At 38.1% G+C, this 17056-nt stretch overlaps 1 protein-coding gene across 6 annotated transcripts in view; it reads left to right on the top strand.

The window, feature by feature from the left end:
- TSHZ1 (teashirt zinc finger homeobox 1) overlaps positions 1 to 17056 on the top strand; it is a 79856-nt gene that overhangs the window by 13530 nt on the left and 49270 nt on the right. Inside the window, exon 1 of one of the 6 annotated variants that reach the window (XM_081204146.1) lies at positions 5717 to 5735. The exons of the other annotated variants lie outside the window; for them this stretch is intronic. The gene's annotated coding sequence lies outside the window, so the exon portion shown is untranslated. Of the gene's footprint in view, positions 1 to 5716; positions 5736 to 17056 lie in introns of those variants that run through there. 6 annotated transcript variants of the gene reach the window in all.

Genomic DNA, 17056 nt, shown 5'->3' with positions numbered 1-17056 from the left:
GGTGATCTGTGCAATTCTTTTGTTTCAAGGAGGATTGCGCTTTTGTCTTAATGATTATGTAGCTATCTAGTAATGCCAAGCATGGGTGCTATTTTAAGTTGTTTATCATCTAATTACATATTAAAAGCACAAATTGTGTATGATGCTAGGGGGCACACTGTGGTAAGATGCAAAGAATCACATTAGACAGTTGTGTTGGTTTCATTATGGCCTAGGACATAGCATCATGAAGAGTCCAGTAATGCCTACTGTTTATTTCACTAGATTTCTGATCAAAGCCTTGTCTTAGAGAATAATATTTCCATTGTAAGATATATTGCATGAAACCCCTGAAGATAAAAGGAAATACTTTTTAAATCAGGTATAAAATTGACCTACCATAGCCAGATAAATAATAAAAAGTATGAATTTTTGAGGCATTTGATTGTGGATACAGATACATAACTTTGTAAGGATAAAAATTAAATAGGTGAGCAAGAAGGGAATTAATTGTATTTGCAACAATGGTTAATATGGATTACTGGCAAATTATCAACATATCTAATTGATATTATTGCTGCAAGTAAACTTTCAAATATAGGTATTTTTTAAAACTAGCAGTTATTACATAGTATTCAAAATGTGTTCTAAAAGTACTAATCCAGTAAGCCACCGCTGTAATGTTGTCTGGTGTGAGGTTATTATGCTTCAGTTCCCAATTACGTAGAACAGGGATGGGAAACCTGTGGCCCTACAAATATTGTTAAACTCCAATTCCCATCAGTCTCAGTTATAGTCCAGACACATATGGAAAGCCACTTGCTCCCCTTTTCTGATAACAGAACAAACTGTAAAAAAAACACCGTTCCAACTTCCAACTGTATCTTCCTTTAACATGATATAACTGTTTCCCAAGAGCAGTCATATGGGCAAGTTCTTAATCAGTAATAATCAATAGTTTAGGTGAAGCACTGAATTGGGAGAATTAATATTAAAAAAAAAAATTAAGCCAAGGCACACCTACAGAATAACTAGTGATATTTTACAAATATAACGTATACTACTATTATAAACGCTGAAGTTTTAAAATTCTCTCCTACCTCCACAGGTGATCAAACTGAAAATAGAAAAAAACACATACCCATGATGTTAATGATACATGGGAGACGATGTTATCCTTGCGAAGTGGAGCGTTTTAAAAAGAAAAAGCAGGAAGGTTTGAACACAATTAATACAAGTAGTGTTAATTGGATTTTAAACTATCTGGCCTTGCTGTAGGGTTAGGGTAGTATCTCCCCCAGGAACAAGGTAGTAACATTTTTAGCAGGTGTGTGCATGTGTAAAATGGTGGTGAATATCAATAAGGAAATACAAGTATTGTCAGGTATTTTTTATGGATTTTCATGGAAGAGCTCATGTCCTGCCTGCTTTTAGTAGTATTGAACAATGATGGCTGGACTTCATTACTGTTAAGTATGTATATTTTATAATGGCTCTGTTGTTATTATTATAAAGGGTACATTGCTCTGTGGTCCAGGTTGCTGACACTGGGTGTCATCTAATGCCCACTTGTGCACTGGAAATCTGCTTGTGCAATAGGACCAGACCCTCCAAGTGTCCCTATTTTCCAGTAACGTTCCTGATTTATAGACACTACCCCAGTTTCTGATCGGATCCCGGAATGTCCCACTTTTCCTTAGGATGTCCCCATTTTCATTGGAGAAATGTTGGAGGGTATGGAGATATGCAACCCCCAAGCCATCAGAAGGCAATCCCGTGTAGGGAAGTTTAAAAAAATATATTAAAATGTTTTATTATGTTTTTTATATTTGTGGGGAGCTGCCCAGAGTGGCTGGGGCAACCCAGTAAGATGTGTGGGGTATAAATAGTAAAATTATCATTATGGGATGGGACGTCACTATTTTCATTGGATAAATGTTGGAGGGTATGCAGGACCCTCTAGAGAAGATTTTGGAGGTGAGAAGGGGCTGCAAGTGAGACGGGAGAAATGAGAAATCATGTTGTATGAGCAGATGTCCCCTTACCTTCCACTGGATCTCACCCGTTGCCATGTAGTTATTTGTTTTTCTCATATTGTTGGATTGAACCAAATGCATTCCTTGGCTCATTTGAGACATCTCACCAAACCGTAGTAAAGAATTCACAAACTTTTGGTTTTTCCACCTTCCTCCAGAGACTACTGTACGAAGGGACACTGCAGTTCAGAGAGGCTAGAGGAAGAAATCAGAAAAGAACCCCTCAACCATAATTTGCACAATTGTGTTAAAGCGCAAACATTGGGTTGAGTTTTAAACTATTGCTAACACAAGGGCTTGTTTGACATAATGTCTGAATGGAGCCACTGACTTTGATTGTTGAATAAAAGAATAGATGTGGAAGGAAAGTGCTGCAAATTAGGCAGGAGAAGTTAACTTAGGTTAAACATTTCATCTTTCTTTGGCTTTCGTCTCCTCCTTTTCCCTGAACATTTGCACCTGGTGAAAATTATAGTGCAAGAGGATCTGAACCAGGAACATTGGCCTTCAGAATATACAGAATACCTTTCTTCTGCACAAAAACTCATTATGAAATTCCAGTCTTTGAAAAGTAAAAGTGGACATCAATTATTTTGGCAAGTTGTAAAAGTCTTGAGGCAAAAGCAGCTGAAAGCAAGAAGTCCAAGAGTTATTAAGCCAGGAACAGGAAATATACTAACCAATTGACAAACAGGGCCTATAACTTTTATATTTCAAGTACTGTACTCTTCTCACATTGCAAGTATTTATATCAAACGTCTCTAGCCAAATCCTGGGCCGGAAGGTACCGTTGACGTACCTCTCTCAAATTGGAAAGAGACAGGATAAAAATAAACGAACATAAGTGAAATAAATTATTTAACTGTGTGTAGGATCACATCCTTATGGTATTGGTGCTTAAATGAGGTTATGAGTGTCACAAGTTTTGTGTCTGAGGCGTCAATTCTGTTTCTTAAAAATATTCCAACTGCCTTTCCTCCCCAAATCTCTGGTTTTGTAGCTGGAGGCCCTGATGCTCTCTGTGTTGCTGTCACTGTATATGCTGTGAAGGCAGTAAAAATGAGCACTAATCAATCTTTCAGAGCCAAGCAATGAGCATTAGGAGGCCACTATCCTGTGACTAAACACACCCCTTTTATGGAGTGTTGGTGCTAATAAAGGACAGCTTATTACTGAGGCAGAGACCAAAGCTTGGGTGAGGTCAACCATGACTGGCAGTCATCAGTCATTCTTAATGATACTTTTTCCCGTGCTTTCTAAGGGATTCTGAGCAGAGTGCAAATCATTTGGGGTCATCCATAGTTCATGTACCCGCAGATGGTAAAGGTTTTGAAAGTCTTTGGTTTAAACTTGTACTTAAAAAGTGGGGGGAATCGTTTTTTTCCAAGTAGACAAACAAACAAACAAGCAAACACAAAAAGCCCAATAGATCCCCCCCCCCAATGTTGTGTTTTCTTTCACTGTTAAAAGATGTTTTACACACTGGAGTGCTTGTGCATTATAAAGAACTACATAAATTTATTTTTTATGACGTCTGTCTTCTTTAATTATTACCTTTGATGTCTATTGGTGACTAAAGAGAGCTTAACAGGATTTCTCTCCCTTCTTAAATTTCGCAAAGTGAAACCCAGCCAGTCCCTGACAGATGTCTGTTCCTCACCTTCAGGATTATCTTATAAATCCCTTTCTGATGAGCGGAAGTGTCAAATCAAGGACAGGTCATAAAGTAAAAGTATAAACCTTTTAAAGAGAGACTCAAGTAATATATAAACATTCTGCACTCACTCTGAATTTTTTCTGGTTTGGAAAATATATTTTGGTAAGAAGGTAGAAAAGTTTCAGCCATTAGCTTGTGTGCATTTTTAGAAATGCATCATTTTGTTTTGTTCCTCGTACTCCTTCCTAATTTGATTTCAAGCATTCAAAGATAATAACTGTGCTTCAGATAAAACACGTCACTAGGACTTTTGGTTTTTTATGCACCTTTAAAAATACGACAATTGTACTGTGTTTCTATTTTTGTGTTTATTTAATTAATTTACATCTAATCACCCATTGTAGTATATCTTGGTTTGAAGGCTGTGAAGGCAGTGTGAATTTAGACAACAGCTGTCTCCCCCCTTTCCCCTTTTTATTAAAGTAAGCCTACTTTTTCTGAGATTTTAACTTCTGATACAAGTGTTAGTTTATTTTTACTTCTTAAAGCTGAGGTAAGCTGAAATCAACACCTTCTGGTTTCTTCTGTCAGTTCTGTATCACCACATATGGGGAAAACATGGTGTGTTGTGCATAAAATACAAAAGTTGTACTGATTTTTGTCTCAGGTGCACTCTTAAAGCTTTGACTTGCAACATTCAGTGTTTCATGGATGATGGAGGTTTAAACAACTTCTTTGCAGTGTTTAGTGTTGTAAAATAAGCTGTCTATTGCACAAGCTTATGAATTTGTAAACCACTTTGTGAGTGAAATGTGCTCTGAAAGCTGGGTAGAAATGCATTAAATAAATAAAAGTACAGCACCTGGCATGTTGGTACTGATACATACAGCTTATTATGAATAAACAAAAATTGTTTGATAAAACATAACAAAAAAGTAAGAATTCTGTTTGAGCTCAGACGCTTTAAAATGCACAAGTAGAAATATTTTCCTTTTATATTCTGTGCGCAGTGGTTCCTTCTTGGTATGTAATCCCATTCATTTTTAAACCATAAAATAAAAACCTTTTTTATTTTGTCCCATAGTTGCCCAGCGAGTGAGATGCTTTTGGTAATTCTACCAGTAAACGGATTTCTGGTGTTGGTTGGAAAATATGTGCAGCTTTCACAAACAATAGAAAATAGAATCAAATAGTGCTGTACCTATGATAAGAAGTGGTCCTTGTTGAAGCTTTATTCAAGAAAGCACTTAAAGATGAGGGTGTTTATGTATTTAAATTTAAGAATATGCCTTAAGTGCTTTCCTGAATTTGGGCCAATGTGCCTGATGCTTCCTCCTGTTTGAGACCAGATGTCATAAGAAAGAAATCAGGCCTCATCATGGCCCTGATTCTTTTGCTTATTGCATACAGTCCTCACTTGTTAAGTGTTTCTGTCTTTACATATGCAGGTTAGTAGAACAGCTTAAGTTAGGAATGATGGGCCAGAAAACAAAACAAAATCCCCTTTAATAAGAGCCTGGACATTTGCATAGCACTTATTCTCCAGTAAGTTAGTTTTGCTCAGGGTACTGCCTTCTGATCCTATACAGTACCATAGTAGGGAGAGGTTGCAGTTGCCACGTCGTGTAATTCCACAACCCTTTAGTTGACACTTAGATATGAGCTTGCAGCTGCCTAGGTTGTAGGAGCCAACTCCTAGGGGCCAAGGTCCCTTCAGCCCCCCCCCCAATAAAATATTTGAGGAGGCCGGCGGCCTTCAACGTTGATGGGCATTGCCTTCAAATGGTGTGCATGTGCCGCGTCTTGTGATAGATTATACGGTGCGGACCTTGCCTGCCTCCCTTATTTTATTCAGGTTGGTGCCCTTGGCCTAGATACACCCACACCCCACACCAACTACTTGGTGGCCAATTAACCATGGATTAAAACGTTTTGGTTATAATCCAAAAATTTTCTGGGATTGATGCACACAATAGAGGATTTTTTCATTTTGTTGAATCGTACTGGAACACTCAGTGCTGAGGTTTTGGAGCGGGAGTCTCTGATTCATGTAAAGAATCTGGGTATGTGCTTGAAACTTTTGGGTTTGGGTGAATGTGTGAACAACCTCAAATGATTCAAGGCCTGAGAGTGGTCCTCTTATAAGGTTTGCAGAGTCCATGGTACATGAGGGCCCCAGGCCCACCCAAATATATATCTTAAAGATATAAAGTATTTAATATATATTTATCTTAATATGTCATATGCAACAGCTATATATCTTATATCCATATATATTGTCTATATATCATATACAACAATTTTGCTGTTATATAGTAATGTAGCTCTCTGTTAATTTTTTCTATGACAAATAGTTCAGGTTTAATTAAAAATTTCTTCTCATAATAATGTTTCACCACTGATGATAAGATACAGTGGTACCTCGGGTTAAGAACTTAATTCGTTCTGGAGGTCTGTTCTTAACCTGAAACTGTTCTTAACCTGAAGCACCACTTTAGCTAATAGGGCCTCCTGCTGCCGCTGCACCACCGCTGCACGATTTCTGTTCTCATCCTGAAGCAAAGTTCTTAACCCGAGGTAATATTTCTGGGTTAGCAAAGTCTGTAACCTGAAGCATATGTAACCCAAGGTACACTGTATGTTATTGGATACTGGTGCATATTCAAACTAAATTGGGATGGGTTCCCCCAAATATATTTCAGACAAGGGCTCACATCAAAGAATGGCTGCCACTGAGCCCCCAGATCCAGGTAGATCATAAGGGCATCTAGAGAGGCATTATTGGTTGTTGCCCTCAATCTCTGGAAATCCTTTCGAAAGCTGAAGTTAACCTATTTCAGCAGTATTGAAATACCTATTTGGCTTTGGTTTTCTGGGCACAATTAAGCTTTTTATTAGGAATGAGGTTTTAGTACATATTTTATTTGCTGCCTGGTTATTATTTGAATACTATATAATGGTCCATCAATTTAATGGGTAGGGTAGGTTACGTTTCGTACCTTCTGCCTCACTTGGCCTATGGTATTGCTTTTTTACTTTTGGCTCTCAGCTGTGTTTAAGGTGCTTTGAAGCCATGCTAACAGGGAAGGTTACCTCTGGGGAAGTTGAAGTGGTTTTACAAGTTGCATGGAGCACCTCACTTTCCCCTCCTTGCTTATCTTCATTGTCTTTTCCGCTCCTTGCCCAAATGCCAACTTTTTGACCAACCTCTGCATCCTTAATCTCCTTGATATGCAGGCAATAGAAGGTGATCATGCCTATTTTCTAGCTGTTAAAATTGCTGTTAAAAGCCACAAGAACAGGCCAGGGTATTTTATTTTCTGGTCAGTTAGCAACCCAGCCCTAGGGAGGCACTAGGGAACGAAAGCAGTTCTATGAAGATGGAGAAGTGGTTTTAATTCTGTGGCTTCCTTTTATTTTTACACAGCGGCCCAGGAATAAAATGGGACACAGGTCCCAATGATATAGAAATTAACACAGTATTATAAGGGCTTTATGTTCCAGTTACAAAACCCTATGTGTTGCATGACAAAGGACTTTCAAATAATTTGTAGCTGGACTATGAACTCTCCCAGAAAATTAAAAGAATACTGCTGATTTGTACATGAAGGTTATTTCATTTAAATGCATGGAAATTGCTAGTTGCTTAGCATTAAGGCTGTGCTAAAACAAAATGTCTGGGTAACAAAACCAGTTAATGTCGTTTACAACTGTCCAGATGAAAAGCTCTGCACAAATCTACTGTTGGCTCTCAATATGGAGTGATTTTTTAACCAATGTGAGTGAAAGGTCATACATACTTCACTTCAGCTTAAATTGAATTTACATGATACAGATGCGTAAGAGCATGTATGAGAATACACCACGGGTGAACGACTTCTACCTCACATGCCATCTGTAGACAGATCTTTATTGATATGGGCATCTTCTGCTAGGCCTGTGGGCAGCGAGGAGAAATTTAGCACCTTAAGAGTGGAGAGTTTGTTATATTAACCTGCCTGCCACGGACAGACAACACACAGCAGTTTCCTTCCTAGGTGAAGTGTGAGCCTTTCAGAGATCCTCATTGTGGCCATTTTAGATTCAGCTTCCCTGCCCCCTATGCACGGTTGATTTTCAGGTTTTTCTTCCCTTTTGGAGCTCAGATCCTTTATTTTGTCTTTACAGCCTGGCTGAATAGAAATCATTTATTTTATGCAGCTTTGTGCTTTTTCCCCTCTACAGCTAGTATCTGCATGAATGTGTCGTAGCCCGATGCGAGTTCATTCGATTAAATAAAATGCTTAAATTGTAATCCGTGCAAAACGATCATATTTGAAACACTTGATGTCTCGGTGAGACTCCATAATAGTGATCAGATTTAAATGATTTAACACAGTAGTTGTAGGGAGGGAAATACAGTTTCAAGACATCCGTGTATTTATATATAAAAAAGATTAAAACTAAAGTCAGATATGCTTCTCCCTCTCCCTCTCTCCTTTTTTTAAGCAGTCAAAAGATATACTGTATCCTCTGTGAAAGGGCGCTTTCAATCCAGTTATCCACTTTACCCAGTTTCAGATTCCAGAACCTTCTACACACCCTCATTGGTTAAACCACTAAGCCTTTGATTCCTTCCTGATTACACTATGCAAGACATCTATCAAACACTGTCTTATCTGTTTGTAAGGCAGCTCAGGCCTCAGATTTAAGTCATGGGTTTTGGCTACAAGTTAGAGTGTGATTAATAATTGACTAATGTAGCTTTTATTTATCACAGGCTAGCACATTTCACCATTACCGAGTTAACATAAATTAAGTGTAAGCTGTCGTTCAATCTGTTTTTCAACTCCCCCCCCCACCCCGCTTCAAATCCTAAGTCTATCTTTCACTTTTTAAGAAACAAAATCCTTACACAGGGCACAGTCTTAGTCAGTGCCAAAAAGTTGATTTCCTTTTCAGTGGAGTCATATATCACTAGCCCTCCCAGCTGCAGTGTCAGCCTCTGACAGAATGACATGTGTCATTTATCAAAGGGGCCAGTCCGGGCCTTGGGAAACGTACATGACAAAGCCTGAGAGAGTTCATTTCGTAGTCCCCTCCTACCCTCTCTGAGCCTCTTGCCAGGAAAGCCTGTGATGTTTCTGTCTTCACAGCATTACTGTAAGTCCTTCAACCTTCACAAAATTAACCCTCACAACCTCCACCATCATCACTAATATGGATTCTTCCTTGGAGAATTCGGAAATCTTTCTTTCTTTCTTTCTTTCTTTCTTTCTTTCTTTCTTTCTTTCTTTCTTTCTTTCGGGGGACACAATTAGTGATGGTATATTCTTGCAAAGTTTAGCTGCATTTAAGTCATCTATGTGTGGGGCACTACTGTACAAGAAGTAAAATACTAAGTTTTCTCGTTACAAGAAAAAAGAGACCTAACAATTTCCGAAGTGTTTCAGCCTCCTCTCTTAAACACACTTACTGCAGAGTAAGCCCCATTGTTCAATGTAGGACTACCCACTCAGGAAACATGCATAGGATTGTAATGTTGCTGTGATATAAAAGGTCTGGCACTGCACAGAATAACCTTCCCTATGCATTTTCATGCATTTTGTCGTCGTTCAGATTTTGTCTCTGCTAAGCTTTTTGCTTGGTTTTGAATATTAAGTACTTCAATATAAAGTACCTGAACAGGTAACATAAGGGGTTTCTTTTCTGTGTAGCATGTATGACTCATACAACACCTGCACAAATAAGGTGACTTAGTTTACAGAATTCTCCGCAAAAAGTGCTTCACTTACAAAGAAGAAAAGCAACTGCAACTAAAATAGTTTTACACTCAGTTGTTTATTTATTTTTTAACCTTGTCATTCAGCACTATTATAAGGCCATTAAGATTAACGGCTCAAATGTGATTATTTTCTTTTAACCATAGATTAGACTGCCAGAATATAAACATATTTTTAGCTGAAACAAAAGTTTTCCCCAACTGTCTCGTTTTTATTTCGTATGAGAGAACAGTTATTGTTTTCTCACTCACACAGACCCCTTTAAAAACATTATGCATAGCTGCTGCTATCACAGTAAAATTATTTACAGCATCAGATATCATTTAAAGAGATAGCTAAGGGGACTGTAGCCTCAGCGAGGAACTTTCTAGAAAGGAACCCTATAAATTAGCCATTGCTCAGGAGTGGCTGTTTTCTAGTCAGGGCTGGTCCTTTCATTTGTCTACATAAGGCTAATTTATTTTTGCAGCCAGATGTGAGCTGACAGCCATCACTCAGAGTTTCCTTCCCCCACTGTTAGGAGGTCGGGAAAACAGTCACGTTTCCCATTTTACAGAATCCCCATCAACATTATTGAAGATGGATGTATCTTTAAAGCAAAGATTGATTGTGGATATCGGAGTTATGGTGTCATTTATCATGGTGAATATTATTTAGACTTGGATTGTACAAGGCTGTAACTTGAGACACAGCCAGGGGAGGGACAATCTGGAAACGAGGATCCATGAACTTTAATGGATGGATGCTTTTTCAAAGCTCCACTCACTACAGCATGATTTACTTTTCTTACAGAAAGGAAACAAGCATTTCAGTTTTAAAGGGCCAGCATGCCTTCTTGTCTCCTTTTGTGGATCCTTCATAGAAACATCAAAGGCTTACAGCTGAGACACAAATAGAGTGATTGAATATGAATTTTACATGTATGCAATTAATCCTAGCTTAAATATATCATCATAAGAGACATTAAATGAGGTGCACTCAATGCTTTTGTTTGCTTGGGCCTTTAGTCACATGGCTGCTGAAGTGCTGCAGCCTAGCTGTATTCTGTATGAGATATCATGAAATTCTGGTAGCATTAAATATAACCTGATAACCAGTGTGTCATATTGTGAAAGCTTTCTATATCAAATGGAGTCTAAATCATACAGTTGCACGTTGCTTGAAGAGTCCTATTGATATGAACCAACTATCGACACTCAGTTGTCCAGCATAGCAGTACATCTTTTGATACATAAAATGTGGCAAAATGAAGGTTTTTTTTATAAAAAAATAACCTAATTTTATTGAGATTTTTTTGCAACGTATAGTAAATCATTCTTATTGCCATATGCCCATATGGTATTACTGCAAAAAAGAAAAAGAAAAAAAGAGAGAGGTCTGATCTGTGTGTAATGTTAAGTTGATAGCAATTTGTGGTGTTTGTACATTATATTGGCTGATACTTAATCGTGGCAGGGGGTTAGGATCATATCCTTGCTTCCCAGCCTCCTTTCCTATTCACTGCGAATTCTCATCATTCCAAACCATAATTTGCTGGTACATCCATATAGAAGTTAGCCATAGTTCCTAATTTGGAATTGGTAACCTGCTTCAAATCAGAGTTTCAAATGTTAGGTGGGAATGTTTGCATTAGCTGCAGTTAATGACATTGGATGGTGAACCATGGTTAAGCGCTGTGGGGAAAGGGTGGGGAAATCCATGCTTGAGAGGGGAGGACCTGGGGGAAAGGGCATATAGTCTACCACCTGCAGTCAATCCTATAACCATGGTTAAGGCATGACTTGGATTACATATATGCTGGTCTTGGAAGTACTTCCTTACTTTTTCAGGTGAAGCTTGCAACGATGCGTAAAGCACGATGATGTAGTTCTGCTTAGAGTGTTGTTGCCAACTCGTTGTTCTAGAACTTTCATTAAGTTCGTAACAATGTAATTTATATTTCAAAATGCAGTCGTTTTAAATTTTGTAATGTTGTTTGTGCTTAAAACTAATTTAACCTTTCTGTAAATATTTTGCTAAATTTTAGAATATGAGTAATCTGGTGAACCAAAGAATATCATGTATGGTATGAGTACAGATGATGGGGTAAAGAATGATTTCTGAAAATGAAGGCATTAGAGGATCTTGATAATGTGATGCTATGGACCCAGGAGAGGCTTGCTCTACTGATTGCTCTGGATGGTTTTTATGCTTCACAAAAATGGCTACTGTTGGGTTCATTATGAGGCCTTCCAGATTTGGTTTTGAGCAGATAAATTTTTTACATAGGAAATAAAATGGGCATGAGGTAACTGGAGGGTGTCTCATCATGTTCCACAGATTTCATTCTCCAGTTTGTAGAGATCAGTTTCTAGTTGTAGGCAGACATCTATTAGTGAGTAGTCTTTCTAAATAATAATCGTAAGCTACGTTTTTGACTCGTCTGCTGCTGTTGAATTAGTTCCATTTTACAGTTTACTGTTTTGATGATTTGATGTTCTTAATACGTTTTGGTGGCTGCTTTGAGTGAGTAACTTTTTTAGGACCAAAAATTCAGGATAGGAATGATCCTATCAATAATAAATGACTGGAAAACCCAACACTTCAGCATATACAGGCCGTAATAGGCATTGGAATATCTCCTTTTTAACCCTAAAAACAAGGTGTAAGTTTGGTTTTAAGAGAAAGAATATAAAACATTAATGAAAGTTTTGTGCAAGCAGAATTAACTTTTTTCTAACCTGAAAAACAAAACAAGGTGTAAGCTTGGTATTAAACTCAAAGTTAAAAGAGAGAGAAATAATATAAAACATTAATGAAAGTTTTGTGCAAGCAGAATTAACTTTTTTCTAACCTGAAAAACAAAACAAGGTGTAAGCTTGGTATTAAACTCAAAGTTAAAAGAGAGAGAAAAAATATAAAACATTAATGAAAGTTTTGTGGAAGCAGAATTAAAATCAACAAAAATAAAAACAATTATGAACATCTGTTTTAGAATGCTTATCAGTTCTGTTTATAACAAACGAAGAAAATCCATTATCTGCAACAATAAGGGGAATTTCCTTTTCCAAATGTTGATTTACTTGCAGAAGTGTGATCTTGCATTTAGATATTTTTGGCAACTAATGTTCCTCTCTGGTGTTTGACATTATAATTTCAGGGATACCAGTCTGCATTCTGAGCAGTTTATAGCCTACTTCACAATGCAGTTACGATGAGGGGTTGGCATCTAAACTAATTTAGACACTTTCTCTGATAGGGAACCCACAGATAGCATGATCTACAACTCACTTAAGCCAATGTTATTTGATTTTAGCCTATATGCTCCAGTATTTAATACATTTTGGAAATAATAGCATTGAATTTAATATGCTCATAATTGTGTCCACCTATGGCAATTACAGGGGAAATGGCAATCTGGTTGTGGTGGCATGTTGCCAAAGGCTGAGTTCAGTACATGGTGACAGGTGCACACAACCAGCTTGGGTAAAATAGCCACTAGGCTTTTTCACTGCCACCAGATGTAATAGTTCTGACAATGACCACAGCCTCAGTAAGTGTGTTTTAGGGTGCAGCCTAGTCTTAGACATACTACTTGATTTGAAGTCAGTTCCATAGATGTTGAAGAGAATTCCAAGCACATATTTTTAGGATCAAGATTAGTCCTATTTAGTACAAATAAATTGGCTCAAATCCTAATACTTTGGCTTAAAATTAAATGGAGTTGTGGTTTGGGTTGTCAGCCCATTCTAGACCTATAAACGTGGTTGAATTTGCATGAGGGTTATTTTTCTCCCGACCTGGAAGCATGCAACATGTTTACAAACAGGAAGCAGTTCATTATATTCATATTTATCACAACATCTGTAATGTCGACCAGGGGTCAAGTCATTACACTAAATTTATTGTAACCATTATTAATGCATGTAGGCTTGTGCCTCAGTTATGATATAAGACTGCTGTTTCCTGATTAAAAGCTGTTTGGCAATGCCGAGATAGAATACAGATTCTCCCTGCCTCATGGTGACTGACAGCAGCTTCTGGTATTCTTTTTTTCTGGCAGTGGAGTATATTAATATGAACACACCTTGCAGAGTAGGCTCAAAGCTGCAAGAAGTATAGAATGCAGAAAACTGTCTAATTTCAGCAGGCACAACTGTGCCTCCATAAGGTAGCCAAATTTATCACGGCACATTACAGAATGCAGCAAATGTCATGAAAGCCATTGTTTTTTAATTTTTTCCCTGGGTGTCTGAATGAGGTGATTTATGGTAGTTATCCATCTTAAGGGTCATCTATCAATTTTTAGTTGCTAGGCAATCAAACTAGCAGCTGTTTGCTTTGAATCAAGCTGAAAAGTTGTCAGTCATCGCATGCAGGTATGACCTTAGTGGTTAAATGCATTACCATGCATGCAAAATTAAAAGAAACAATGTCCTCCATTTCACCCATCATGTATGACATATTGTAAGGCTTAACTATAGTTGTAGTACAAAATGAAGTGGTGAAAAAGGAGTTTGTGTGCACTACATACTAGACAATACCTTCTGTTTTCCTCCCCAAATAGCTAGTTATATCTTTTCAGCATGGAACGTTGTTTTCCCTATTATCCCTTTCCTTTCTAAGAAGTGTTCATTTTGAAGACAGCGACAAAAGGGAGACAAGGTCATCTTCTAAGATACAAATTCTTAGGATGGTAGAACCTCCCTACTATTCCAGCAGAAATTTTGCTCTTATGTTTCAGTTTCCAGGGACCTTAAACATTGCATTGACACAAATGTTTAGCATTGGGGAAGCCATATTCTATTAATGAAAATTAGATTACCGTGGCTGCGATCCTAAACACACTTACTGGCAATAAATTTCATTGAGCTACGTGGAACTTTCTACTGGGTAAACATACTTAAGATTGCAGTGTGTCCATGAGTGTCTCCTGCAGTCAGCTTGCTAATGTTATCTTGAGAGGATAAATATAAGAAAGAGAAAAACTATTGTGCAAGCCATACTCAGGCTTTGTAAGCAGATGATTCTAGTGACAGCACCACACAGTGCTCATTTTTGAAGCGTTCACATTCTGCTCAACTACTGCTTGTTAGTATCCCGATATACTAATGCCCTGCTATTAGTATACAAAGTTCTTCACAATCTTTTATATCATCTGTCCTCGTAACAAATTATGAGGTAGGTCTTTAACATTCCTGTTTTGCAGAAGGAGCACTGAGGTCGAAGGATAGTGATTTAAAACAGAAGTATGTGTGGTACAGTGCTTGCTACTGACTAAGCATCAGGAAGAACTTTCTGACAGTAGGAGCTGTTCGACAGTGGAACGGTCTCCCTTGGGAGAATCCTCCTAGAGACCCTCTTTGATTTCCCAATGCACTGCATGGTGGTACCGACCACGGCCCACCACAGGGGTTACAAGAGGAATTTATGTTGCAAAGTGTAGACGCTTAGGCAATGAAGTGTACGATTTGGAGTAATGGCCCCTCTTTTCCTCTAATAATATAAACAAGAAAAGGGGACATGTGGGAAAATGATTGCTTGTACATGAGAGCATGAGCAAAGTTCTTATTGATTGCTTGTACATGAGAGCATGAGCAAAGTTCTTATTGTTGCAGGGTGATTTCATAGCTAGAAGCATCCTTGGAGCATGAACAGCGCGTGAACAGCTCGTGCTGTCCTATATGATTGGCTAACGTAGCATGGCCTGATGCTCGCATAGTCTAGTGCGAATGTCCTTATCTGCTGGCTAGAACAAATTGCTTGGCTTGTATTTTGTATCTTTCTGATTTCACACAATAAAAGCTGTGCTGCATTAGCCCTAGGAGCAGCCATATTTCGGAACCTACCATGGTGTGAGACTGATTTTTCTTTGGATGCCGAGCTGCAACTCGACAGGGACAGACTCTTTTTCTTGGAGGTTTTTAAGCAGAGATTATGTGGCCATCTGCCATGTATGATTTAGATGAGATTCCAGCATTGCAGAGGATTGAGCTAGATGACCGTTGGGGTTCCTTCCAGATATGCAGTTCTGGAAAAGCAGTCATCACCACTTCTTTATATTGCAATCTGTACGCAATTTTGTGTCTGCCTGGTCAACTGCTGACATCCTCCAAAATACAGAAAAATAAATAAAACGAAAGCCTCAAGAGAGTGTAACTGCTTTTGAAAATCTAAACAACCCAGCCTACCCTGGAAATATTATACAGGGTTTGATGCAGAGGATTCCAGACAGCATTTGAAGAGAATTGATTTGCAGATGGCTTCAGCAAGGAGGGCAAAGCTGTGTTTAAATGATCCTTCAATGTAAGAATCTAGACCAATGTCAGAAAAGTTCACATCCTGTACGTTCTAGTTAATAAGAAATGGCATCTATCCACAACAATAATTTTGTACACCCCTCGCCCCCCCTCCCCCGGCTGTTGAAGAAAGAACTTCTCTGAGTTGTCAAGAAGCTTCATAGAAGAAAAGGGAGAGAAGCTTTTAACCATGTGTACTGTGCATTTCTGACACCGTATTTATTTTGAGTTGTTTTGGGCACGGTTCACCATGGAAAAGTGACATATAAATTAAACTGAACTAAACTAAAAATATGCTTCTTGAAATTGCTTGAACTTGAAGCATTATGTGCAGCTCTGTGTATCAGATAAATCAACAGTAAAACTCTGACCTGTGACATGCTCCTGAGAGTTCTTGCCAAAACACTACTGCAGTGATTCTACTGGTTACAACACTGCTTTCAGTAGATGCACTCTGTCTTGATCAACAGTGCTAAACAGGACAAGGGCTCAGCAGCCTTGACAATTTTTTTCTCTTTTTGGTTCGTAGCTTCAGCTGACTGCATATAGGCAGAGCATTCCAAAGGTGGTGATGGTAGATTCTCTTACACAGAAACTGTCATTACTTAAAACCTGCTGGCTCGGTCCAGCCAGGGCAAAAGGCATTGTGGACAGGGGAATTATTTCCTTCTCCCGAAATTCAGACTTCATTTTGTTAAGAGTCCTGGGAATTGTAGCTTTGTGAGGGGTAAACTACAGTTCGTAGGATTCTGTGTGGGGAAACCATGACTATTAAATTGTTTTAAATGTGCTTTAAATGTGTGCTGTAGGTGTAACACAATTTGCTCGCCTCTGCTGAAGTAGGAAATACGGATTTAAAGAGCCCACACAACACATTTGGGAACTATACACACTTTTGAGGAAACTGATGCAAAGTTGTACTGGTGATAAAACCCTTATGCTTCTTTAAAACAATTACCAATTTTAAATTATTATTATTATACTATTTTCACATAGGTTTATAAAACCAAACATAGCATAAATATGGAAAGTAAGAAAAATAAAGTAATTAGAGCCTTTACATAAAACAAGGATCAGTTAAAATCTACAGCACATGTGTTGAAGCTAGTGCCATGCATACAAATAAATGATGGACCCATGATAAGGCATGGCCTGGTGATCACTTTCCATAGTGAACTAGAAAGCTTCACCAGACATTGAGATTACTAGTCTTTGCTATGAATATATAATTTTATATTTTCCAGGCTTTGCTGGTGGTCTATCCATATTTTTGATAAGTGTGATTGATGAGACAACTAGGTAGGCAGAAAAGTTTAGCCTTGTGGTAACAAGACCATGGATTAT

Source organism: Podarcis bocagei (assembly GCF_964188305.1).
Source record: "Podarcis bocagei genome assembly, chromosome: 8".
Classification (NCBI taxonomy): Eukaryota; Metazoa; Chordata; class Lepidosauria; order Squamata; family Lacertidae; genus Podarcis; species Podarcis bocagei.
This window is presented reverse-complemented; position numbering and strand designations above follow the sequence as displayed.